The sequence below is a fragment of the Phalacrocorax carbo genome, chromosome 7 (assembly GCF_963921805.1).
Source record: "Phalacrocorax carbo chromosome 7, bPhaCar2.1, whole genome shotgun sequence".
Taxonomy (NCBI): Eukaryota; Metazoa; Chordata; class Aves; order Suliformes; family Phalacrocoracidae; genus Phalacrocorax; species Phalacrocorax carbo.
Genome location: NC_087519.1, coordinates 33,767,490 through 33,793,879, shown reverse-complemented (window position 1 = coordinate 33,793,879; position 26,390 = coordinate 33,767,490). Strand labels below are relative to the sequence as shown.

General features: G+C 41.4%; 1 protein-coding gene across 1 annotated transcript in view; it reads left to right on the top strand.

Annotated features, from left to right (window-relative positions):
- EPHA4 (EPH receptor A4) overlaps nucleotides 1-3,519 on the top strand; it is a 109,864-nt gene extending 106,345 nt beyond the window's left edge. Inside the window, exon 18 of the mRNA XM_064457359.1 lies at nucleotides 996-3,519. The gene's annotated coding sequence lies outside the window, so the exon portion shown is untranslated. The remainder of the gene's footprint in view (nucleotides 1-995) is intronic.
- Nucleotides 3,520-26,390: the final 22,871 nt, after the last annotated feature.

The following is a 26,390-nucleotide window of genomic DNA, read 5'->3' as shown; positions in this document are numbered from 1 at the left end:
GAAATTTAAGATTTCTTTTAAAAAACTACTTAAACCAGCATGTTTTAATGTCATTTTGCCAGGCAACATAAGAAGTGGTTACTCATTTTAAAGACCTGACACTTGTACTTTCAGCAGCAAAAATTGTTTTGCTTCTTAAGTGCAGAGATACTTTTCTCTTGCTGTAATCTGTTGCATTCTGTTGAGATTGTCTTTAATGTAAAAATGTAAAAACAAAATACACCCAATTTTCTGGCCAGTTTGTAAAATTGCTTTCTTGGAGTCTAGTAACAGTAATTCAAAATACTCCAGTATTTTCCACACAAAATGAAAAACTGTGTCCCTATAGAATGAAAACTGTGAAGGCATCTCACGTGCCAGGTTTTCAGAACTGCCATTGATGGTTGTGTTCCCTGTGATAAAATATGGCCAGTGTGAGCGCATCCTCTTGAATGTGATTTTAGCTGGAGGAGAGTAGATTAAAAAGAAATAGATAGCACATATAAATATACATACAGAGAGATGACATATCTGTTTTAAGGTATGTCATGGAAGCAAGACTTTGAAATAGCATGAGGGAAGGAAATGGGACAAGGAAGGCAAAGGGTTCTTGCCGTTTGGGAACTGCTGGTTCTATTTGTCTTGCTGGCCCAAGACGGCCGAAGCAGCCAGCGAGAGCGTGGCAGCGTGCTGCGGCCTCCTGCGTTTGCCATTCAGACACCAGTTTGTGCAAAAATTGCATCTCTTCCTACTTTCTCCTCTGTCCTTTAGGAAATCCTTCTCCCCTCTCTGGGGAGAAGTTTAATTCCATGAACCTGCTGCCATATCACCTCTTCACCGGGACAGAGATTAGTTCAGGTCTTGTCCTTTGATGGGAATCAGCAATTGCAGCAGCCGAGGAGGTGCTGGCTATATACAGCAGCACTTCTGCTGGGAAATCTAAGGAGGCTTTGGCAGGTGTGCCTCTCTGTCGTGTTGCATTTTTTTTAATATATTTGTGTTTTGTTTTTGTGCAGGGGAATTACATTTTGCTTTCACGGCCTCGTAGCCCATCCTATTGATCATATTGACCATGAAGGAACATAGACTAGACATGAAGCTTTCTGGATCCACAGTTGCGTCTTCCCTAGCACTGATTCTGGAAAACGCCCGCTGAACAGTCATCAGTCCCTGAAGAGAGCATGACTTTGGCTTTCTATGGTTTTTTTTTCCTTACCACACATCCCATTTTTTTTCTTCATTGAGAGATAACTAACTCCATAAGACTCAGCACCCAGTTGTCACCTGAGGAATGTACTGTGTCAAAGCCCTGCAGACTTCTGGATTTTTTTTTTCTCTCCCCTTCTGCTTTCTCTTCCTACCTTTGGTTTTATTTATATATTTTGTTATTTTCTCTCCTCATCTCCCTGGCTGTCACTGCTGCATCTCGGACGAATGCAGGTGACGGAGCACTACCCATCTTACCATGGACGCCAGGCCAGGTGCCGCAGCAAAAAACCCAGTTCCTGTGAGCTGCCTATATACGTTGCTGAAGTGACATTTTACACAAAACGTGCCATTGCAGTGGTATAAATATATTTTTTTTCCTTGAACGGATAATGGATTATTATCTCCTCTGAAAGGTGCGTATGTGTGCTTGTGTGCGTGTGTTTGCGTGCGAGTCACCTCGTGTGTAGAGCTGCCTGTGAATGTGCCGAAAACACCTCTGGAAGCGCAGGAATCCCCTGTCTCATGAGAGCAGGCCGATAGCTCGTGTCTGCAATGGTAGCAAGAACACACACATTAAAAAAATGTTTAAATTTCTGTATCTATAAGTGTACTTTTTAGCTGCCTCACCTAACCCTAATGAGTAGTTCTGCAGCCTGAAACAAGGGAAATTTCAAGTTAGTTTTGGAGTTGTGGATTACAGGACCCATAAGGGTGCTAAAGATTTTCCTAAGTGGTGTTTGTTCGTACTAATACCCTGTTCATGATCAAGATCAGCCAGTTTCTCAATGGCAAGGTGATGGAGGCAACACCTGCATATCCATCCACTGGTAACCCTGAACTGAATTCGTAAGTAGCCTTTTTTATCTGCAAAAATAGGGTTTTAGAGACTTGTTGAACGCAAACAAATATATGCAATTCATCTATTCACAGAAGCACCTCGCTCTGTGTGCAAGCTGTGAAATCTTGTAATGTAATAATCAAAACGCTTAATTTGCCCCCAGCACAGTTAAGGAACAAAGATGCAACAAGACTTGTAAGGTTACAGTAGTTAGCAAGAGAGTTGTGAAATGTGTCCTGTTCCTCGTGCGGGTCAAGAAGAGCTGGTGAAGTGCAGTAGAAGGCACCCTTCCGTGGCCCGAGGAACAGTGCTGTGACTTACTGGTACTACCTAGAAAAGCTTTCTGTGTTTGGAGAACTCACTGTTAATGTAGTGTAAGCTAGTTTCTGAGTGCAGCTGGGTGCTAGAGCCCAGGGAACGTATGGCCGCTGGGTATTCGGAGTAGGGCAGGTGATGCTCCCCGCTTGCTTCCTGGCCGCGGGGGGCTGGCATCTGCCACAGTGCCCTGTGCCACACAGCAAACTGCCACGGGACAGGGGGTCGCTCCAGGAGACTTGGGGGAAGCCGGATGCGCTGCGGTAAAAGAGCGCAGCCTTGACCAGAGCCGTGAAGTGTCCCAAAGTTGCCCCTGCTTCCTTCTCTTTTCCCTCCTCACTGACCCTCCCAGTTCTTCTCTAACCGTAATTCTGCCTGCTTGGGCAGAGGATCAGCTGCAGGTCCGTGGAAGGGATGGAGGGCAGCTGCGCTGTCAGCAAAGGCCGGGCACGGTCAGGGCGCCGGGAGGTGCCAGCTGCGCTGCCTGACGTGGGCCACCCGCGGCGGCTGCTCCGGACGGAGCTGGGGGCAAAAGGAAAGCGAGTGCCGTGGCGCTGCTTCCCGTTAGGGAAGAGGTCATCACCAGGACCGTCTCGCATGATAAACCTCTGTTTGTTAAGAAATAGTCCTGCGCACACACCACTGGTTGATGTTTGTCCAGGTTTCTTGCTGTACTAATTTTGTGGTGGATCTTATGTATTAAAAATATATATGTATAAAATACAAAAGGCTGGTAAGTAACCAGTAAACAGGACGTAAAAAGCAGTATTTTTCTTTTATGTGACATTTTCATAACCAGAAAAAAAAAATCTGAAATACTAATCAGACAAATAAAAAGAGAGTGCATTTATTTTTTTGTATCACTGCAAGTATGTTGGAATATGCAAGGACTGTGGTTAAAATTAGAATGTATGAGGCTCATTGTAATTTAGTTCATACTGAAAAAAATCTAACAGCATTTCTTGGTTTATGCATTTGAATGATCTCTGGGTTAGATATAGAGATTTTTCTATTTTGTTTTAATTTGTAATTTTTTCCCCCTCCATGAATTTTAGGTACACATAACTTATGTCATTTATTTATGGTCTTTTATACCTAGTTTGTAAAATTGTAAAATAGCAAACAATGCAAACATTTGCATTTGAAAATAATAAAGTAGTTGCTGTACAAACCTGAAACAGACTGTTTCTAATCATTGAATGTTTTATTATTTAGTGTTTATCACAACAGATATGAATCCAGAACTCAGAGTAATAATCCTGGTATTTGTCCCAAAGGGACTAATTCTCTTCAGTAGATTTCACAGGAATGCACTCCCGAAGTTCGTTTCAGCTGTGTGACTCCCACACGTACGTTAAAGCACGTTACTTTTTCTTGTTGCTGTCACAGATTGTGTGGTGTGTTGAGTATTTGTATTGTGGGAAGATGCTGCAGTCAGGCTGACCTTGTTAACAGTCTCAGTGAATTTTCCTTGGAGACCAGGTAGTATCCATGGGCGCCATGCCTGAGAGAAACCTGCAGGATCATGATGTTTCATTTGCACTCCTGGGATTGCCTGGGAATAGTCTCCCTCCCTTGTCTCCCGCTGTCTGGACCTTGCCGGGGGCCGGGCGTCACCTTGGCAGAAATCCTATGGTTTTCACAGATTCCTTCGGGCTGGGATTTCGCCTCTAATGCGGGAACTGTGACCGTGCTGCTGAGTTACTGCTTGTGGGCGCGTGGTGGAGAGTCGTGGCCAGAGAGGGAGAAGGTGAAAGGAGCAGGAGGGAGGGGAGGGAGAAGCTGAGGGGTGAAAATGCAAACCAGAGGCGTGGGAGTGTCGGGAGCAGCAGTAAATGGAGAGGGATGGTTTCTGTGACAGGGCTCCGAGCCAGAGACAGAGAGAGTGGATATTGTGTGAAGGATGTTGCTGTGTAACGGTAATACACGCGTGGGTGCGTGCTGCGTAGTCTGAGTGCCAAAGGTGTAATGTCCTTAACTGTTGCTTCTTTACAATGCTGCTGCTTAGTTTAGGATATACAGACTTCCTGGCTCTTTAACTACCTGAATTATATACATACACAGTTGAGAGGTACTGCAGAAAGGATGGTGGCTCTTCTAGAAATTTGCTTAATCTTTTGACTTGCCTATTTGAAAAATATTTTTAACCTAATTCTTCTTGGGAAAGAGTGAAGCCAGCAGAACCGTAACGTAACAGCATTGGTCCCAAGAAAGTCACGACAATGGCTCTGGGTTTATGGCATTTCAAACACAAGCTCACTGTGTCCTTTTGTACTCGAGAGAGCAAGCCAGCCAACTGGGTGTTTCTCTGGTGCCTTTATTTGGCCAGTCAGTGTATTAAGAGAGAATGTGTCATGGCTGGAAAAACAGATTCCATTTCACACAAAGACAGACTGTTATGAGTGTTTGAGTTTTATTGTTAAATGAAAGCAAAACCTTTACATCTTTTTAAGAAACTGTTTCAGAACGTCCAGTGAGGATTGAACACTTGGGTACTCTCCCTTCTTTTTCGGATTGTCTGCTTTTTTTTCCCCTTTTAGCTCACAAATCAATGAAATATCCTATCAAAACTTTAATTTTCTTCCAAGTACATGGATTTTACTGAAGTATTTACTTACCAAAAAGACATTTGTTCTCTCTCTGCCCCTCACTCTTTCCACATATTTGCACAGTAGCATGAGGCAGGTGATCCCAGTTACATATAAAGCCTATATATTTGCATCTCAGTGATAATATACATAGCTGCCCGTGGGCTGAGCATGGAGTAGTGTGAGGAACAGGCATGGTTTTCCATCTAGAGGCATTGGGGCTATTGTAGACATGTCAAGAAAAACAAAATGGGTTTTGGCAATTGGGAAGGAAAGAAGAGAAAAAAAAAAAAAAAGCATGTTATGCCCTAAATCAACAACATGATTAAAACTTGAGCTGCGTTTGAGGCCTTGACCTCCATTATTTTACCCTTTCCCTTGCAAGGAAGTACCCTTGGGCCATTGACTGATTCTCAATTGAATGGGTTACGGACCTCTGACATAACTTACTTCTGATAGTGGCCCTGAACTTAATTCTTTGTTTACAGAAGCCTCGGAGAAAGTTACATGAATATGTAGATGTTTTCTTTAAAAAATAGAATTTTTTATTCTTTTAAATAAGAAATAAAATGGCTCCGATGAGCCTAGTAAAATGTATTCTCTGTGGGTGCATGGAGAGAGTAGCCACAGGAATATGCTACACTAACTTATTTTTTTATATATATATGTATGGCAGTTATATCCAGTAATCTGTTGTGGGTTGTAGCCTGTAACGACCAACAAAAGATAATGAAATCCTTGTTTCTGTAGTGTTCTTGAAGTCACTCGTGATTCTGTTCTATAAGATCTTGGAACGAATTAAATAGGCTGAGGCATTTTGATATTCATTTTTTGGAGACTGTTTTTAAAATAGAAGAAAAAAAAAGGTGGTCAGCAGAGTAAAACCACCATCAGGAACCCTGCTCTCCTCCCATTTCTGCCAAGGTAACTTGCCTCCCCTGGGGTCAGTAACTAAAATCTCAGGGCTGGGCAGTCTAGGGCTATTAGGCAATTACAGGTGCAGGTAGGTGCCTGCTGCCAACTTTTTTAATGATGCTTTGGAGCTGCTTAGCAGAGGGGTGCAGCAGCTCACGTAGAGTCCCCACTTCCCAGTTGGATTTCCAGCCTTGCATTAAGTGCCTTGCTGACGAAGCTCCCAAAACATCTCCATCATAATCACCTGGGGGAGGCATTTTTCAGAAGCCAGCCATCGCAGCAAGACGCCACATAGCTTTCCAACCTCTCTGAGCTTATGGAGGGACCTGCTGTGCTGCTCTGGTGCCTCTCACGCCGCGGAGCCTGCTGCAAACCCTGCCCTGAGCTGGTCTCCGTGAGAGACGAGCCCAAAGAAGGTCCTGCCCGTGAAGGCCCTTCTTCCTTCCTGCCTCCCGTGGCCTTCACCATCAGTGCTTCACTTTTCACAATATTGCTGGGATGGTGGCTTTCACGAGGTGTTGTCTTGCTTCTTCTTCACCAACAACTGGTGGTCTGACCAGTGGGCCTCCTGTCACCTGGCTTGAGCAGGGTCAAAGGTACAGAAGGGTCTTCTGGCGGGTGGGTGTCCCCTGTCCTGAGCTTCTGCTCGTTTGAAGGCTGTGGGAAGGTCATTAGCTGGCTAAGTGACACATGCTTTGAAAATGCCAACATCTGGGAGGTGAGTGGGCATCAGAGATAGAGTTTTCAGTAGGCTTAAATCCAAAGTCCCTTAAAAATTCTGGCCTTAAATTTTCAGAAGTGCTCTGGAGCTTGGTGCCATCTCATCACCATGTGCCAATGGGATCATCTGGAAACTCAACACTTAAAAATTCAGCATAAGAATTGCCAGGGAAGCAGGGGATTACCTGGCTCACCTTCTTACCTGGGACTTTCCAGACAGCAGATTCTCAAATATGACAAGTGTTAAAAGGCATTTATTTTCACCTTTTTGAAAAATTGGTTAAAACTCCTTGGAAAGAAATGCTTCTGGAAAAAAATGTGAGGTTAAAATTGAATCATGACATTCTTCCATACTTAGAGAGACTGCTGGGTTGGTTGAAGCAGTGTAACGTGAAAGGCCTAGGAAAGGTGACACTGACAGTAATAAGAAAATAAGGATAAGTGAGTTATCTGGTCCTGTAGGTGGTATGAACTGATTTCATGGGGACTGCCTTCATTTGCATCAGCTCAAGGATCTAGTCCTTAGCTACATGAAACTTTAAGGTAATTTTTATTTATTTTTTTTAACAGAAAATATAAAATGCATTTTGGCAATGACTCAAGTGCAATAGTACATTCAGGTTGGTCTTTTTGTCTATTGTATTTTTTTATGTGGCTATTACTCATGTAAATATTTGAAGTACATATTTAACAATGTAAGATAATGGTATCTGACAACAGGCAGGAAGGTTTCTGTGGAGTCCTGCAACTCCTGTCTTTGCCAGCTTTGTTTTTGGGTTCATATTATGATGGCAGATGGATTTTGTTTGGCAAAATAGTTAGGATTGCAACATGGCGTCCTTGGAGACCTTTTTTGTCATCTTTGCAGACTCTCTCTGAGTGTTTCACTATGGTTGTTGAAGAGGCAGGACATCTATGTATCATTCACCAACTTGTGATCCACAGGTGTCCACAGGTGGAGGAAAGAAATGGAAAACTAAACAGCCCTCTCTGCCATTAAGGCAGCGTTTCAGGCTTGGGCAGGTTCACACGGACATGACGTGCTCCCAACTATGCACCAGTCCAAGCAGGCAGCAACGGCTCAGCTTTCCCTGGAGGAGCCGTGGGAATGGCAGAGCCGGGTTTCAGGGTCTTTTGCTGACTTTGCTGATCACTCATAGAGGGGAAAGCAATCTAATAAGCTGGCTGCTATTTTTCAAGAAGTGCCAGCAATAGTTTCTGTTGTTTCAAGTTTTGAAGATTCACCCACAATGATGCCATTTCACACCACGTGCACCTCTGTGGTGGCTACCCACTGTGCTGGGTGAGGTAGGGAAGAGAGCCTAAGCCAGTGGCAGTTACTGAATATTTGCAGGCAGCATCTCCCCTCTTCCTGTGCCCAAGGATACTGCTTCCTTAAGTGTTGCTGTCTTCAAAAACTGATGTCTAGAAACTTCTTACACAGGTGTTGCTTCACTTTTCACCTGCTTTTGTCTTCACACCAGGCTGCAGCCTGCTAAGAGCTACTTTTTACTTACCCAGAGTTTTGGAGGTGATTAGTTTTGGAGCTGATTAGTTTGGGAGCCAGGTTATCATCCTGAACAGGTGGAAGAGATCATCAAAAATTTTTAATCAGCTTTGAAAGTGGGTGTAGTTGATCCAAGGACAAAAAGCATTCACCAACTGCTAAATCCAATCAACCGTGGGTGACTGATTACTTTTAGCTTTCTTAATTGATTGACTATGGCATTTCTATGAAGGAGCTATTCTGAAACCCAAGGAAGTGCACACAACTGTTTCAATTCTGGGAATAACTTGTAAATTACGTATTAAACCTGTGTTTGAATTCAACAGTACAGCGTATTATGAGCAAAATATACATATGTGTGTGTAAGAGCTGTGCTGGATTAGAGTGCGTGGGTTTTCTTCTCTTGCTTAGTAACAACTTAAATGGTGGGAGGAATAAGTTTATGGACCCTTTGAAAAGAGTTCGAGGAGTTTTCTCCTAGTAAAAAGTTGCTGTAATATTGCCTGGTAGCATCCAGCAATGGGGTTTTCAAAAAGAGGCTCCTTTCATCCCAACAAGGTATAGTACAAAATCTATCTGTATCTATGTGGGTATGAAATTGCCTTGTATACACACGTGCACGAAAAGAGCTTTGTTCTGGCTGACTGTCGTGGTGCAGTGCTGAGCACCGCACCTCTATTCTCACCCCCGTCCAGCCGCGTCCCTCTGGCAGAATTCCTGCTGAAGACAGCTGCTGAAGTTATGTTTGACATTGCACTGACACGCCAAGTGAGCTGGTGTGCGAGAGCTTGCTCTGGAGATGTGACTGTAAGCTCACCGTGTGCATGGGCTTACCTGTCCCAGGACCACCCTTAGGAGACAATCCAGATGTGCTTTGTAATACCAGTGTCAGTTTTTAAAATATGTTCCATTACTTTTATTTGCACAACTCGAACCTGTCACGTGCTGAAGTACCATTTCCGCAGCAATGCTGCTGCCAGTGTGTGTTGTAGGGCAAATCTTTAATGTCATTATTGTTTATTTTCAACACAAAAAGACAACTCCAGCTGTCAGTGAATGTGCAAAATACACAGTGGTGCTTTTGGTACAATACAGAGGAGCCCATCAGAAGGTGACTCAGATCCGAACAAAGGTACAGGCCCTCATTCAGCAGAACTTGCTCATTGTTCTCAGCTTTCAGACGTGCCTCATGATGGGCTGAGACTAGGGCTTTCATGGGATCGATGCAGAATATTTTTAAACAATGCTTCTGAACGTGTGGAACTTTTGCCACAAGTAATCAGGGTCCCTGGGAACAATCACCTTCCCTGTAAAGGGCAGACTTCTTCCTGGTTCGGCCTCTTTCCTCTAATAACAATAAGAAATACCTTGGGAACATTGTAATTAAAAAAAAATAAACTTTTTGTTCTTATAAAAGAAGATAATTAAGTCACACCACTCTGTCCCTGAGCCTGACTTAAAGAATTTGGGTGGACTGGTGACATTAAAATTATAGAGATTTGGTTGGTAAAATTCTTTCTCTGGGGCTGCTTTTTACCTGTGTATAGGGGTAGTCTGGTTAAGGAGTAAAGGCAAATACACAGTTGCCATTGCATCTTTTTGCAACCCTGATTTCAGCTATATTATCTTTGCTTCCATCTGAGGTGAGTGCAACTGGTTGTTTTCAGCATGAGCTTTGCAAGGTGTATAAAACCACCAGTGGTCAATGTGTATCTGGCCTTTGCCAGCTGTGGGAATTATCTGCGGTGTAACCCAGCTGCTGGCCATCTCCTTTCATTACAAGCCATAATTACAGTGCTCCTATGCTCTTGGCTCCCCAGCGGTTGCTTGGAAGGGGAGAAGGAACTCACAAGGAGCCAGTTCCCTGAGGACACAGGGTCATTTTCTTCCTTTTGGGCTGGGTAGCAGGGCTAGGAGCTGTTACGGTATCAGGAGATGCAAATGGTGTTTATGTGAGTTAATTTTTGAAGTGGTGCAAGCCCTTCCTGATCTCAGTGTGCTTCCAGGTTTAACCAGGGATGTGCCTGAGCCCCGTGTGTCTTGGTGCATCCCAAGGGATGGTATTTCTGGGCTCAGAAGTTGGGGAGCAGCAGATCTGACACCTTGGCTGGTGCTTTTGTGGTGGGTGTTTTGTATCATGGCAACCATTTAGCTTGTCATTTGTTTACTAAAGGAGTGGGGGAAGGCAGCAAACAACAAACCAGTATGGCTTAAATCAGAGGCACCTGCAAAATCATGCTAAATTAGTGTGTGTGTGCATTTTAACTGAAACTAGGGGCATATTGGGTTTTTTTAGATTATAGTTTTGCAGTTTGTTGAAAAATGATACAGCCTCCACTCTCTCCCCCCTGCATTATTTGTTGTCAAACACTGAGCCAACTGAAATAAACTTTTGTTATTCACAGCAGAGGAAGAAAAGCTGAACAGAATCAGTTTGTGTTGCAGGAGAACATGTGGCCAGTTCTGGGCCTCAGCTCAGATTTGTATTGCATTGATCAGAGAAACCAGATAGAGCAATAAAAAAAGCAAGGGCCTTGTCTGGACTGTTAGCAGAATCACTAGGCCGGCCTACTTAGCAGGTTTCACCTGAAATTCTCCTCTCTCTCAAGAAACCTGCATGTTTTAATTTGAAAAATTACATTAACTGGTAATTATTCCACACGCTGTTAGCAGCTGTGCCAGTACTGGGTATCTTCACCTATGCTTGGGTCTTTGGTCCCTCAGTGCACTTATTCTTGAAGCAGACAACCTCAAGTCAAAGTTTGTCTGATAAAGCCCTGGTTTATTGGGGTTTTTTGATTGCTTTCTTCCTATGCTCATCCCAGATTATTCCTCTTTCCTATTCTCCAGCTCACATTTATGTCAGTTTTTTCCTTTTCCATCATTAAACCTCCCTCATTTCTCAGTCTACAATTGCCACTGGTGAGGATTTCCTGTTTTCTCAAGTCCTGAATGCACCACGATTTCCTGGCATCCCTGCTCTCGCTACAGGACTGGAGAGGCTTGTGCTTGTTATAAGGACAGTCATCCAGAGAGCATCACTACAGTATCTAATGCAGATACAAACATATTTCAGGAATAAATGAAAAGCAGCTCTACTGAAATTATTGAGGAAATAAAGACAATATGCTGTTGGGTACTGGAACGCTTCCTCTCTTTGTTCACAAAGAAAGCAGTTGTTAAACATGGCACACATTCTTATATGTGTGCTTCATGTTCTGAGGATGAATTTGTTCCTCGTGTGTGACTGAGCAGCTGTATGTGGTGTTGGCAACAGGCACAGGACCGTCCAGGCAATTCCAGGTGTTCATGTAACCAAACAGCTTCCCAGCACAGGACAAGTCACCAGATGATTTTTGTAACACTAAACCTTATTTTCTTGCTGGAATATAAATCTTCTGTTCATCCATCCTTTTACTTATTGGCTCTAACTTTTATTGACTGTTGAACAAACTTACGCTAATGCTAAGCCCTTTCTGCTTGTATTAAAAAGGGATTTCTATGGACTTATAAGCTTAACTTTTTTAATCAGAATGACATGTTGGTTTATCCCATAATCTTTAATATCTCATTATCAGCAGCAACAGCATATGGAGTCTTAAATTGATCAACTGGAGGTCTTATTTGTGAAATCTGAGTCTGTGCAAAGAAAGCATGCCTCTTCCATATGTAACTGCATGAACTAGCACTTATCCCTGTAGATGAGGTGACTTGCAGTTGAGCATTTACCTAGGGCAGTATTCATTTGTTTCATTTTGCAGCTTTTTCTTCTCGGCCTCACTGTTGTATTCTGGGGCTTTGGTTCAAGTGAAACCCACTTAAAGCAGCTGCATTTCAGCTGTAGATAATATCTCATTTGTAGATGATATTTGATATATATGGTGTTGCTCTTTTTGTTTATATATAATTTTGTAAACCAAACCAGATTGTTTTAATGGGTTTGCTGAACAGCACAGCCAAGCATTCAGCTCATGAACTGTCCTCTTTGATTCATTGCTATTTGAAATTCAGTGTGTGACTGGGCAACTGAGTTGCATGGGATTTTTTTTATCTTCCCTGAATCAATCAAACTTTCTCAGCGAGAAAACATAATTTAAAAGAAAACCACACAAAACTGAAAACCCTCTTCATATTCTAAGACTCAGATTTCTAGAAGGGTGAAGCGGCCTTAAAGATGGCTTAACAAGTCAAGTGGTGTTTTCCTGGCATGAAATAGCACAGAGCTAGTGCAGTTTGTCTTACAGCACTTGAGTTCAGACGAAGCATTGTAAGCAGGTATAAATCTGCGTAGCACCGATGAGTTAGGAGCAGTTTGTCTTTGCTTCAGTCTGGGCTCCAGGCTGTGAAAAGTTTGTCTGAAAGTAGAAGGAGGCGGCTGGGGCAGAGGTGCAGCCAGGCTGAGAAACAAACAAAAGGGAAGTCAAGAAGGAATGGGGGAGAAGGAGATGAGGAGCAGCTTATAACACAACAAGGTTGAAGAGAGCATGTTACAAAGTTTTTCAAAGGGGAGAATTTTTAGAGTTGTCGTAATGAAAATTGAAGTAATAAAGGAACAATGTTCACTCTGTTCTGACGAATTAAAAATGCATAACTATATTTACTAATTATTGAAACAAGATATTATCTAAGAACATAATCTGTTGTGTGTTAAAGAGTTCAGAATGTGGACAGTGGACCTGAGATGTCCCTGGATGTGGCCTGAGACATGGAGTGGATGTTTGTAATGCATTGCATACATGCCTCCAAGCACATCTGATTTGGGGCTGGCAGTCTGTGCTGTTATTTCACTTTTGTATACTTTAAAAGCCTCGGCTCCTTCCTCTCTGAAGATGAAGAGGTTACTTTTTATTTTTGTTTTAATCGGACATGAATAAAGAAAAGTCCTGACAAAGCAAAAATCCAAACCTTTTTCTTTCTATTTCTTTCTTTCTCCTTTTTAGAAAGCACATATTTTTAGGGGTTCAGAGGGCTCTGCAAGCCAGGTGTCAGAACTGGGAAATAAGAAAAAGTGGGAGATGGAGGGGAAATTGTGGTGAAGAATGGCAGAGTGCTGGCTGGGAAAACCAATAATGGATATTATTGCTTTCTGGGTAGAATGAAAGGGCTGTGCCCTTGGCTGGTGTTAATTGGCCTAACTCCTCTAAAGTTGGTAGAGGATTGATTCACAGCAGATGTAATCCTCCAGTTAAATCCCGGCCCCACTGGGAGTTTTATCATTGTCTTCAAAAGAAGAAAGATTTTAACTTCTGTGTTATTTTATTCAGACATCTAGTGATTCTCTTAACAGTAAAAGAACTTGGCTCAGCCAGTACTCCTCTGCAGGAGGGATGGGGTTCAGACTGCTTTATGAACTAGAAAAGTTGAACTAGCTTTCTGGAAAAATTGTCTAAAACCTTCTGAACAAGCCTGTGTCTAATTTTAGTTGTTTATGTTTTTTCACAAGTATTATTCAAAACTGCTGAATTGCCAAGTTTTCAATTCCAAGCCAGGTGAAAACTTCAGGTTTTGGCTTGTTTCCTGAGAAGAGCTTGGGTTTACTTCCAACCTACGGCAATGAATAATGTGTTTTCACATAGTCATGATAGACAACTGAGCTACTGTTAACCAAACAGAGTGTTGATTCTTGCTTATCACAGGATAAGTTCAAGGAAGCCAAATGTTACTGTAAGGTATAAACCAGGCCAACTGATTGGGGTGATGATATTTAATGGCAGGAATGACAGAAAATACAGCCCTCAGCTGCACTAAAACTCCACCTGATGGAGTTGATGTGGGATTGGCCTTTAGCTGTCCCTATGTGCACTGATGTGATTTCAGAGCTACTACAGACCATACAAACCCCAGGAAATAGGAAAACAGCAGAAAGCTCCTATTTTTGCATCTTTTATGTTTTTTTCTTCCACAGTGTGTAACACTTAAACAATAAGCTGTATTCAGGTTGCTATTCAGGCTTGCTTTTGCAGTTTCAAACATTGCTTCCTCTTTTATTTAACTATGTGGAGTTGTAACCTGTGTATACAGAATATTGACACATTCCTAATTATCTTGTGTATGGTGCATTTAAGATACTGAATTCAACTTCCCTTAAGAATAAACTGGGCTCTGTTCCTCAGGCTCTGAATGAAATAGTGTAACACCAAAATCCCACTGTCAACACCATGCACATATACACAAAGCCAAGACAAACTCCCCTCACAACACAGCAAACATCTGTACACTAGTGCATGGGAAGTAGACACAGAAAAGCAGTATATACATAGCTCAATGGTGAGGATATTCATGGTGAGGACCAGCTTGCTTGCTCCAAGTCTTTTTTTTTTTCCCCTGAAAATTTTTCTTTTTTTGTTCTTGAAAAGAAATGACAGGATGAAAACTAACTTTTTCTAGCTTTTTTTTTTTTTTTTCATAGAAATATGGTCTCTTTAGGTGTTGTTGTAAAAATTTCTAACTTTTCAAAAGTTGGTTTAAAATTAGTATAGCAGTTTTTGGCAGGACTTCACTTGTTTTGATGTCTTCAAAATAAGCCAGAAGAGTAACTGTTATGCCAGAATAGTGGTGTTTTAAGGGCATTCATAAGGCAAAAGATAATGGAGAATCTGTTTGGTGTTTTATTTTTTGTTTATTTTTGCTTCTACTTCATGACATTGTGGTCTTCTCAGCTTCACTCTTAGGTTCTGTTTTATTTCTCTTTTTTCCCCTGTACTGATTTTATAACTAAATTTTTTATTCCTTTCTTCATCAGATTGCTGACAATCACTGCAGTGTCTGAGAACTGTAATATTTCATTCTATGATTGTTTTCTGTAACCGTATCTCAAATACAGACTGCTGTTTTATTTGATGAGAAATGAACTGTGGTCCACAGCCATCATTATTTGAAAGCTTGCTATAGACTTGATAATACTGGCAATGCTCTTGCAGAAGTGCTGTTAGCAGAGGGGAGGGTAAGGCTCATGTCTCTGTAGCTTTCCAGCTCTAGCTACATTTGTGGGCAAGGGAAGGACTGGGACTAGGCTCTAGCTCTAGCTACATTTGTGGGCAAGGGAAGGACTGGGACTAGGCTCTAGCACTAGATTAAGGTGAATAATTATGGCTGGGAGAACTTGGTTGGGGGTCTGTATGGAGGGCGGCGTTCCTTTTGGTGAGCTTGAAATGAAAGCCCATTTTCTCTGTCAAGCCACATCTCTTCTTAAAGCTCTTAACTGCTTAGTCTGTTCTCAAACAAGCAATTGTTTTTCTGTTTGGATATTAAAAAATAATCAGAGACATCAAAATTATATATTCAGATGCCACTTTTTTTTTTCCTTCACATGTGTGGTCAAAGTCACAGTAACCATAAGTTTGTGAACAGATAGGCGAGACCCCAAACCTCTCTCTTATTTGCAAATTTTAACTGGGAATTTCATTTAGGAGTTATTAGCAAAGGGCAGTTTGCAGGGTTTGGTTGTGTCACACAAGTGTCTGAGCATCAGATTAACTTGGTCTGGGGACAGGAAGGTTGAGGAGAGAGCAGCTCCTTGTCACACTCTGTCCTTCCACTCTCTTTTCTGCCATTCCACCAAACTACCCATCTGCATGGGGCTAGCCTCGGTCTGGTAGAGAAGCAATTACTTTGGGTCTTTTTCTTGTAATTTGACATAAATTAGCGCCACAGCCCGTGATAGTAAATGTGGGCAACTGTAGACATTGCAACAAACAAGACAGTTCAGGCTACGAATGCAAAAAGTGGAAGCCATTCAACATCAAATTGCCACAGACTTTAGCAAGGACAAGCAAAGAGCTGGAGTCAAAAGGCTGTAACAGGAGAATAGCTGGGCACATTGAATCTTCTCATGGCTCTCCTACTTAGCTGGCTCTCAAGAAATGGGTCACCAAATGCTGTGAAGACTGTTGCAGCTATCAATGCTAGTATATAGCTGAAGCCCATTTAATTCTGCCCAGCTTAGGGGAGTCAAAAATTCCATCACATCATGCCACGGCTTCATCTCTGCGCTGCACAGACACTCCATAAATCCACACGACTCTCTCCCTCTTATCTGAATCGCAATGCTGTTATTAAACAAATTGTAAGTCTATTTCGTATCCTTTTTAATACTTCGAAAACTGCACAATATAAGGCTTAATAAAAGCTGAATGCTCCAAAACTGCTCTTAGAACTGAAAATATGACTACATCAAAAGACTTTACAAGGGCAGGATTTTAATGGCTGAATAATACGCTGGAACGGAGCAGTAATTTCTTCTCGAATGCTGGGATGAATTATTTATGCTTTAACAACATTATGTGTCTCTAAAGCAGCTTTTAGTTATTCGCCTGTTCGAGGACACAGCTGATCCTGCTGCCCGCTCTTGTAATTACATTAACCTCTTGACACTACATGACAAGCTTTTCCTGTGAACTGCGATCAATAGCCCATAACTGCTACCTATTTAATAGGGCCATGGTTACACTTCAGTTCAGATATAATTAGCTCTTCTTCCCTCTTCCTCTTTTAACAGATCATGGAAAAAACCCCATGTTGTTTAAATAAAAAAAAAACCCCACACAACAAAATAAAGGCTGTTAAGGAAAAGAATAAAAGCATTCAGGTGACTGAATAGGCAAGTAATATGTTCTCTGAGTTTCTGTTCAGAAATGCACAGCCCTTCCATTAGTCCACATCTGCATTTAAATGGAACTGAAAGCCATAGTGTAGGAGGACTTGTAGGACTCAATTACTGGAATGTTGGTACAGGTGGGGAAGGCTAAGACCTGATACAGTTGAGGCACACACTGATAATGAGGGAAACTAAGTTCATTTCTGCTCTGTTTTCACCTAGCTTTAATAGAAGCATAGCATTTTGTTGCATACCATTGGAGCTACTTTGTCTCAGGGATACATTTAGATTCAGATAAATACATACAGGGTTTGAAATTAAGAAGTTTGATTAATTTTGTTAACACTTAAGTAATGCTTTCTTACAGCTAATGTTTTCTTCTGTTTGGGCTGTTTTCTGGACTCTCTGAACAGTCTAATGAATGCCATATGAAAGATATAGATTGATCATTGCCTTGGTGTAACAGAAATTACCTGTCCAGTAGCCTGTAAAACAGCTTTCCATTCCTTGGTCTGTAGATAGATGGCCATGCTCATGCCATTGGCCCAAACAACATTGCCTTAGTTATAATTTAAAAGTTTATATTCCCTACTCCATGTAATTCTTTGCACTTTCATGTGTTACTTTGCAAAATGGCCTTTGGGAACTAAAGAGGTTTTGTGGGTTTTTTGATTTTTGTTTTTTGGTTGGGCAGGTTAAGTCCTTTATGCCTCTGTTCATTTTACAAGGACAGGATAAGCACTTGTAATTAAATTTAATAATTATTTCTAATAGGCTGTTTGCAAGAGTTGTATTCTTTCACTCAAAATCCAAAGAAATTGGGTTCACGAGGCTCTTTCCAGCTCCTTCAAGGGATGTTCACCCAGGTCTGCTCCAAGAACAGTTAATGCTATCAAAGCTTTACAAAGCAATATGGATAGTGAAAGAACCTAGATGGCTTCTCTCATCAGAAACATGTCTTTTGGGTGCCTCTGGTGGTATTTTGGTGGTGGGGTTTTTTTGTGTTTGGTTTTTTTTTTCTTTAGCAACCTTACTTGAATTTCAAACTTTTTGGGTTTAGATACCTAAATTCATGTAAGATCTGGGCCATGGGTCTTAGATCTTGCTTCCTCTTCTGTGAAATTACTGGAAAACATTCTTTTCTTGCTTGACTTCATGGCAGGAAATGGATTTTGTGAGCATACCTGTTGTGGCAGTATTTTTTTTAATGTAAAAATTATGGACTACCTTCAGCTTCTATGTAGTTATTCTCTAAAGAAAATACATTCACTTGTAAAAACAATAGCTTTTGTTTGCTTGTCTTTGTATCTTTTACTTACTTAGATGATGCTACAGATTGTAGACATTGCTGAGGCTATAGGAGGCCTCATGAACCTGATAAAGCCTTGCTATCACTGAAACAGAACTTCAGCTGCTCTGTGACATTGATCCTTTGAAGTAAGGGTGAGGTTTGATTAACAATGTGTATTCCCAGGAAAGCTTACCTTTGCTTAGTAAATATTTTATTTCCTATTTCAAGAATATAACAAAGCCACAGTTTTACCCCACCCTCAAAAGCTCAGAATAGAATAATAAATATAAAAGCATATTTCTGCTATAAAAACTTCCTTAGCAGCATGTGCAGTTACTATGTGGACACACTTTTTTGCAGCATAGATGGATTAACAGAATTGTTAATAGCACTCTAAATGAGAGTAATGACCCTGTTTGAGATGGTAACGAGACACTCCTGAAGATAGCACTGAAGTAATGAACCATAAGGCATAGGTTCCAAGGAAGCTCTGAAACACCTTCCCATTTCTCCCAAGAAACAAAAGACAAGAAAGAGAAGAGCTGAATTAGCAGTTAATAATATATAATGAGTTAGAAGTTTGAAGTTTATGATGATTCATAATTATTATAAGAAACCAGTTTGTTGATTCATGAATTCAAGACGAGCTTGTTTTCCTGCATGTTGCCTATTGCCACTTGCTGTAGTTGTGAGGTGTTGTACTGCCTTTCAACAGAGCTTCATTTGTGGAGACATTTTTTCTTTCCTACAGCATGTCTGTCAAGTAAGCAAAGGGTTTGGCTAGGTTTTCTGTTCCTCCTCCTTAAATTAAAAAAATAAAAATAAAAAGGAGGCCAGTCAGATTTTCAAATATATTTTTGGTAACAACAGTTCCCTCTCACAGATTTGTTGATCCCAGAAGCTGACAAGGTGTGTTAAAGCAACTTCTTATAAAACTGCTGTCCTAAGAAAAATGAAAGATTATCTGCCTCTCTGCAGAAGGCAGGCATCCTCTTTTTATGACTTCTGAATGCGTCAGAAGTTATCAAATGTGAACCTCTTGTAGCCTTGACAGTCTGGAAAGTAGAGTGAAGGAGACATAGAAAGGAGACAGAGGTAAAGGACCTGAGGGGAGGGCAGGGAAAGGAGGAGGAAGGCGGCTGGTTCTCAGAGCAGGGCAGAAGCGAGCACTGCAGAACAGATAAGTCTGTCTGAGACACTGACATTTGGGAATGCATCAAATAAAAAAAAAATTTAGCAGCTTACTAAATTCTAGTTAGCAACCCCTCCACCCCAGATGAAAGCAGTGAGAATTCTCTTACTATTTTTATAGGTTACTTCTATTAAGATGTCAGAAGATCTCGGTTTTTCTTTAAGACTCCCCTTGTGTTATTTAAACATGTCAGTTACAGTTTCTCTACCAAAGATACCATTTTCTATTTATAAAAAAGGGAATGTTTCATTATCACTGGTTTACAAAGTAGGAATTGAGGCACAGTGGGAGGTAGTTATTTTATTAAAGGTCACCCAGACAGTATGTGATAAAGCCAGGAAAAGAAGTCGGATCTTTAGGATCAGAAACCTGTTCCTTAATCACAAGGATATCTTTCCTCCTGCATTTTTACTGTTTGAAATGGGCTGAGAAACCCTTTATGACTGTGGATTTGTTTAATGGTATTGCAAGATTAACACTAGTCATCTGGCTGGAATTTTCACTAGCAAGTCATATCACTATGCATGTATTTAATGTGAGATAACCTTTAATTTTCCTGCTGGCAAATATTTTATTTCAGAGATACTAGGCTGACTAAACTTACAACTTGCACGAGTGATATGGAATTCCAAGTTAAACAGCAGAATGATGGTTATATTTAAAACTGATAGCAAAAGGGATTTCAGTTCATAATTAAAAACAAAAAAAATCAAAAGCTTGTCAGCATTAAAGTGAAGGAAGTCTGCATTGGGAAATGTGTAGCATAGCTAAAGAATTCATGCACCTACTTATTTTCTTGCACACCCATGTGATTAATCTATGTGCTATCAACTGGGCTTCCAAGCAAGGATTTCCTCAGCTCTGTATTGCACAGAGCAAGGCAGGTCCTGAAATGAGTAAAGAGTTGCTTCAGTTTTCCTGGGCTTTTCTTTTTGCTACAGTAACTGGCAGATTCTGGATTGTTATGAGCTGGGTGTTTCTCATCCTGCCAGGCCTTTTCCTAGAGCCCCTGCCAATTTGACCTCATAGCGGGGCATACTGGTCTTTTAAGGCTGAATGAGCTGAGTATGTGGTTGGGAGCAAGAATGTGGTTTTGATTACTATCTTTAAGGAGATTTGGCACCTTCATCTGACATCGGGAAATGGAAATGAAAATCAAACCTGCAATCACCTGTATGGCAATGCAAAGCACTCCCACTAGGCTGGCAAGACACAAGATTGCAGGACTCATCTTGAACGTAGACACAACTCCATTAAAGCGAATATTACCCTAGTTCAGGAATATTCTTTTCAAGAGGCCACTGGTTCATCATTTTCTCAGCCAGGGGGGTTCAGGCACTTCCTAAAAACACCTACATAAATAAGGTCTTTGAGTGTTTCACTAAGACAATACTGGACGTCATAGAAAAAAATATTTTCCCCCCTTGTTTGGCAACCCACCCATTTGCCTATACATTATTTAACAATGGTCACATAAGAATGGCAAGAATGTGATATCTCATGTCCCCTTTGAGATGTTACAGGAAGAGTATTCTATTACGGCATATAGTATCCATAATGGCTTAAGAGATACATTCTCTGTATCCAGTGTCTTTTTCAAACAGAGGAGAATAATGGCAACACGATCACACTATCCATATGCTGGGACTCGGGATACAGCTGGGCTGCTTCTGTTGAAAGAAAAGCCTTGAATCCGACAGAACAATTTGATTCCAAATTTGTTTTTCTGTTGCATTATTCCAGAAAGAATTGTTGATTTAAAACAGGATTTCAAGTGCTGCAGAGCAGCTGTCTGCAGCAAGCAAGCTATGAAGTCCACTAGCTTGTTGAGGTAAGAACAACACCGGCATCCTGAAGAGAAGACATTTAGAAATCTGGCGCCTGCATCTAGAAATAAGTCTGAGCTGCCTTCGTCGAGAGCAGCCTGTGTCCCAGGCAGGAAGCAAGGTCAAAGGGAGGGAGTTGGAAGATCCCTGCAGTGTCAGCAAGGTCAAACTAGCTGCTGAGCATCTCTGTGTCCTTGGCATCATGGTGCTTGGCTGGGCATCAACTATGGTTAGAAGGTTCCCTGTGGGACTGCTTGTCCAGACTTCCAGTAGGATTTTCCTCCCATCTATTTCTCCTCATAAAAACCAAATAGATCAAATTATTATTCCCAGTCTTATCCTTTAATATCTCACAAGTGTTCTTACCTGATTGTTGTCTAACACTGTGTAGACCAACTTAACCTCCCACAGAAGAGAGCATGTAAATTTCCAGGAATAGTCTCTTTCTAATATTTTTATTTTCCCTTTCTACCGTGTTTGGATATAGCCTTTTATTATTTTTAAAACTCATACGTATTTTAAATTCTTTTGATTAAATGTTTCATGAGTTTTGCTTGCACTTTAGTTAACTATTTCCATGCTTAGTGGTGCCTATCAGGCTGTTTGTTGACTTCATATTCAGTCCTGCAGTCAAGGGAATTGACTTCTCTACTGCTCTGCATGGGTCTATGGCACAGAGTGCCACGAAGTATACGGTATTATTTTTATGTCTTAACTAGCTGAACATAACCCTCCTAATCAGATTCCTGTGTGACTGATCATGTATAGAAAGTTAAGATTTGCTTTCCTAAGTATTCAGAGAAAATCGTATAAAACTCAATTGCAATGGTGTTTGTAGAAAGCAAAGGTATCATAGATGCTAATTTAACCAGAGCAGCTTGTATTTAAATTTGAATGAATATTTTTCTGAGATATCTTTTTTTATTGACTGCTTTTTGTATTATCCACCCCACTTTTGTCTATGGACAAAGTCTGATAGATGTAGTGAAAATTATTAATTCCACAGGAGGATTTGACTCTTGATCTGAAAATAAAATGAAACATACTGTGGAAATACGCAAACTAATATATAGGAAAGCAAAACCTATTTACAGCATGCTCCAAATTGGGATGGATATAGCAAGAAATGATGTAGTAAAAAAGACTTGGGATTGATTGTTTTCATAAAATCAGTTTTGATCTGCCATGTGCTATAACAGGAAGAAAGGCTAGCACAATTTGGGGATGCATTTATTGGAACATGTCCTGGGGCAAAAAAGCCCTAGACTAGATCTTGCTTTAACTCCTTGGGTTTTTGATGCCATCTATTTTACCCCAGATTAGCTGCCCTCAGTGTTTCATAGTGTATCTTGGAGCCTTGGTATCTCCGTGTGCATCCTCATATACTTGTGTTTGGGATATCCTGTAAAGATATCAGTGACATGAAAAATACTGATAACAGAGAACTAAAGTGGACTTGAAGGACTGCTGTTTAGAAGTAAACATACGACGTTCTGGTAAATATTATGTGCTTAGCAGGATACCAGCTAAGGAGCAAAATAATGTAACAGATGTATGCAGAAGAAAAACAAGAATTTGGTCGCATCATAGAAGCTATGCTATAATTAGGAGCAGTGGAATGAACCTAAAAAGAAAAAAGTAATTTGAATATTAGGGAAAATATTCTGGACTGCCTTTGGCCTTTCAAATAACATCCCAAGTAAAGTTGTGGGGGATTCTTGAAAACTAATGCTATAGGTATTAATTAAAGAACAAATAAATCTGCAATAGACAGCAATCTTATCTCTCCTGGAGAGATTGTGCAAACAATCTGTGCAATAGTTTTTGTTTCCACCACCTCTGATTTGTGCAGACAAAAGAGCAAAAGCAGTAACAACATCTCCAGTGCAGGTGGTAGCCTGGCTGTCGGTGAAACTTCGAGTCAACCAGCCCTGCAGATGCAAATGGAAAAGGGTAAAGAAAAGAGGCATCTGGAGGGGAGAAGAGCCAAAGGTACAAAATGCAGTGCTCTTCTCAGAGGTGTGTCAAAGAAAGAGAGAACAAAGTGAACCAGGGGCTTTTACAGTGGAAAAAGCAATGAGAGCAAAAGTGACAGAAACCTGCTTGGGAGGAAATGAGCAAATGCATGCTCCCATAGCTGTCCCCACCAATGCTGCCTGGAAACCCCTGGAGAGTGGGTGTGGGGGACAGAGCCTTGGTGACCCTCCCTCCTTCTACACACACACCCCATGGCTCCTGCTCCTGTCTGCTCCCTTGTTTAACCCATCACTTCTAGCAGAAGTGAATCTCAGATTGAGGACACCTTTTTTATACTCTTAGTCATCCTGCTGCTGCCAAGCTTGCCCCAGGAAATTCATTGCCAAGACAGTTTCCACAGGGCTGGGGCGGTGGGGTTGGGCTGTCCAGGGTGTGCAGTCCTGGGGACCCAAGCCGGAGGCCCTGCCACAGCCCCCAGGTGCTCACCTGAGCCTGGCAGCTGCTCCCCTGTAAGCCCAATGGCCCACAGCAGCCTCACCCTGCCCAGGCAGTGACAGAAAGACTGATTTGACAGGAAAAAGCAGGAGAATTTGGCAGAATTGAGATAATTTATTTCTCCACAAAATAAACAAAGCTGAGGGCAGAAAGTTTCCAGTCAGAAAGTCCAGGGGATGTGCCCTGGGCAGGGGTGCCTGGGCTAGCTGTGCCTGCTGGCCCATGCCTGAGGCACAGCAACACTCTGCGGGCCCAGCCTGGTGGTGGTGGGACCCAGTGCCTCCTGCAGCACTCTGTTCTTTTCTGTCAGATGTATTTTAACTGCTAATGGGTGAATTTCTTTGGCTTGGAGTTGACAAGCACGGTGAGCACTTTTGTTAAAAAGCTGTTGGGGGGCAGGAGGGTGCTGCCCTCCAAAACCCATGTCCCGCCCTTTTGGTAGGGTCTGTCCACACTGCTGACAGGCTGCAGAACACAAAGGAAAGGTAAGTGGTGATTTCGTCTGCACAAAGCATCTTTTTTTTCCAAGCCTGGTGATTTATTTTCTTCTTCTTTTCGAAATAGTAATGGCTGTTTGGGAGGTTGTATTAATGCCAGAATACTGACCCAACTGATGGAAATCTCACAGCAGCTCTATAGCAAAACAAGCCACGGCACTCAGGAGCAAATGACATTCAACAAAGTGCTTGCATACTAACTGAGGGTAAAGGGGATGCTTTCTTTCCCCTATTTCAGCTGTTTTTGCTGGGTGGGTGCATGGGCTGCTGTGGAGGAGCGCTAGATTCCCATACCACTCTGGGGCTGCCTGTCCACCTCTGCTGGGACACTGGGTCTTTCCCAGCACTGGATGCTTCTCCTCAGGCTGGGAGGACTTGCTTTTGCTTATATTCCTCCCAGGATTTGATGAGATCAGTGTTGAAAGTGAAGAGCTATTTTACAGACATGCATACAAAATGTATCCATGGATATGCATGTGCAAGTATTTCAGGGAGTCATGCTGAGAGGAGTGAGGATAAAAAGTGTTTTCTGAGTGTGTAACAGTAAATCCATCAAATAAATTCCCAAATGTTATGTTAGGTAAAAACCAACAGCTAAAGTAGTCATTGTATCTGATGCTGGTTGATATGTGCTTTGGGCTTCAGTGTTCCCAATATAATTGTAAAGGAAAATGTCCATTTAGCCAGAAACAGCATGTAGCAACTAAGGTGGCTACTGTGATCCCCTGTTTGTGTGTCGCATGTTCATTTCTGTCTCAGCAAACACAGAAAGCTGCAAGATGTCTGTCTCTATAACATGCAGCAAATCTTTTTCCTGTTTAGAACTGGGATTGTTTTCTTCCCCTTAAGAAACACCAGGTCCAGCTCCTGGTTTGCGTATTGCAGGAACTCCAGTGACTAGGGAAGTGATTGCTGTTTATGTGTGCAGACAAGCCTGCTCACATAAATTATTTGAGACTGCAAGAGGATAAGCATAATTTTGTGTATTAAACAAGTGATTAATTTTGTGAAATGGTGAGTCTGTGTTTTACTATCTGTTTTTTTGCAAAAGATAATGTGATTAATCTAATTTTAAAAATATGTAAAGAAATTTAAGATGTAGCACTCACCATTGACTGGAAGTGCACAGAAAATTGCCGCTGTTGGTTTACTGCTTGATTAACATTGTGGCTCTTCTTAATTTTTTCAATTTTTTATGGTCTATTTAATGTATCTCTAGTTGTGTGCATGTAACTTAAGTGTTATACTGTTTTCTTGTACCAGAGCTCCTGTTAAATGGATGCATTATACAAAAACACTACTACTAATGCAATACTTTTTTTTTTTCCCCCTGCAGTTTTCCTTTGAGAAATGGACTCCTATTGATATCACTTTCCCTTGTAATCACATTGGTAAGTGTTTGAAGGTGTGATGGGGAAGCTTTTAAACATGTGAATGCTCCAACTATGAGTGCCGGTAGTGGAATTGTTTCTGAGGTCATGGAGTGATAGATCAGCAGTAGTACAAGGTAACTTTTCGGACCAGGCAGCAACTAATTAATGTCACTTTGTCCAATGTGAAATGACTTTCCCCAGCAACTGACAGGAATCAACCCATAATGTTAAATCAAAGACTGGCTTGCAAAATTCCCAGAATTGAAGATTACGCTCTCTACAGATATTTTGCAACAGAAAAGAAGATGCAATTTCTTGGATAAACGACCTTTGTGGGTTATTCATCTAGCTCTCATCAGAGCAGGTGCTCTAGGTTTCTTCGCTTGATATTCCCCAGAAGAAATTTGCTTTGTTTTTCCCTATTTCCCTGATTGCTATATTCCTTTAAAGGATATTTATTGTGGAGCCACGGCCTCTCTTAGGTCTTTTGCTGCCTGAGCTTAGTCAGAACTCTGTACCTCAGACATGCAATAAAGCCCAGTAGCAGAGGAAATAACGCTGCAGTTAACCTCCTTAACATTGATAATAAATAAGCACTAATAAGATATGTACCAGGGTAGCAATTGCCCTGACATAATGAAATGCACTAGTTTAAATAAGTGGTAGCTGGTGTCATCGTGCTTTTCAGTAAGGAACCTATGCAGGCACTATATTTGCTGCGTAATTTATGTGTCAGATTTTCTAGGCTGCTCAGCTGCTGCTAAGACATTTAGTCCAAGTGTCCCAGTTTTCATAAATTCTTGACACCAAGCAAAACCCTTTGTTTTTACAGGTGCCTATCTGAGATCCAAGCAGTTTCTTAAAAAAATTACCCCAGCTGGGGGTGCTGAACATTCTTGGAAATATGGTCTCTGTCTCCTCCCTCTTTGTTTAAACTGCATTTCACTGGATTAAAGCCAGCTCGACTGATAATTTTGCTTTCCAATTGCCACCATGACTCTTGATCGAACATGATATCTCTGCTATCAATTTACTTCCCTGCAGATCAGATAGCTCTCTTCATCTCACCCTA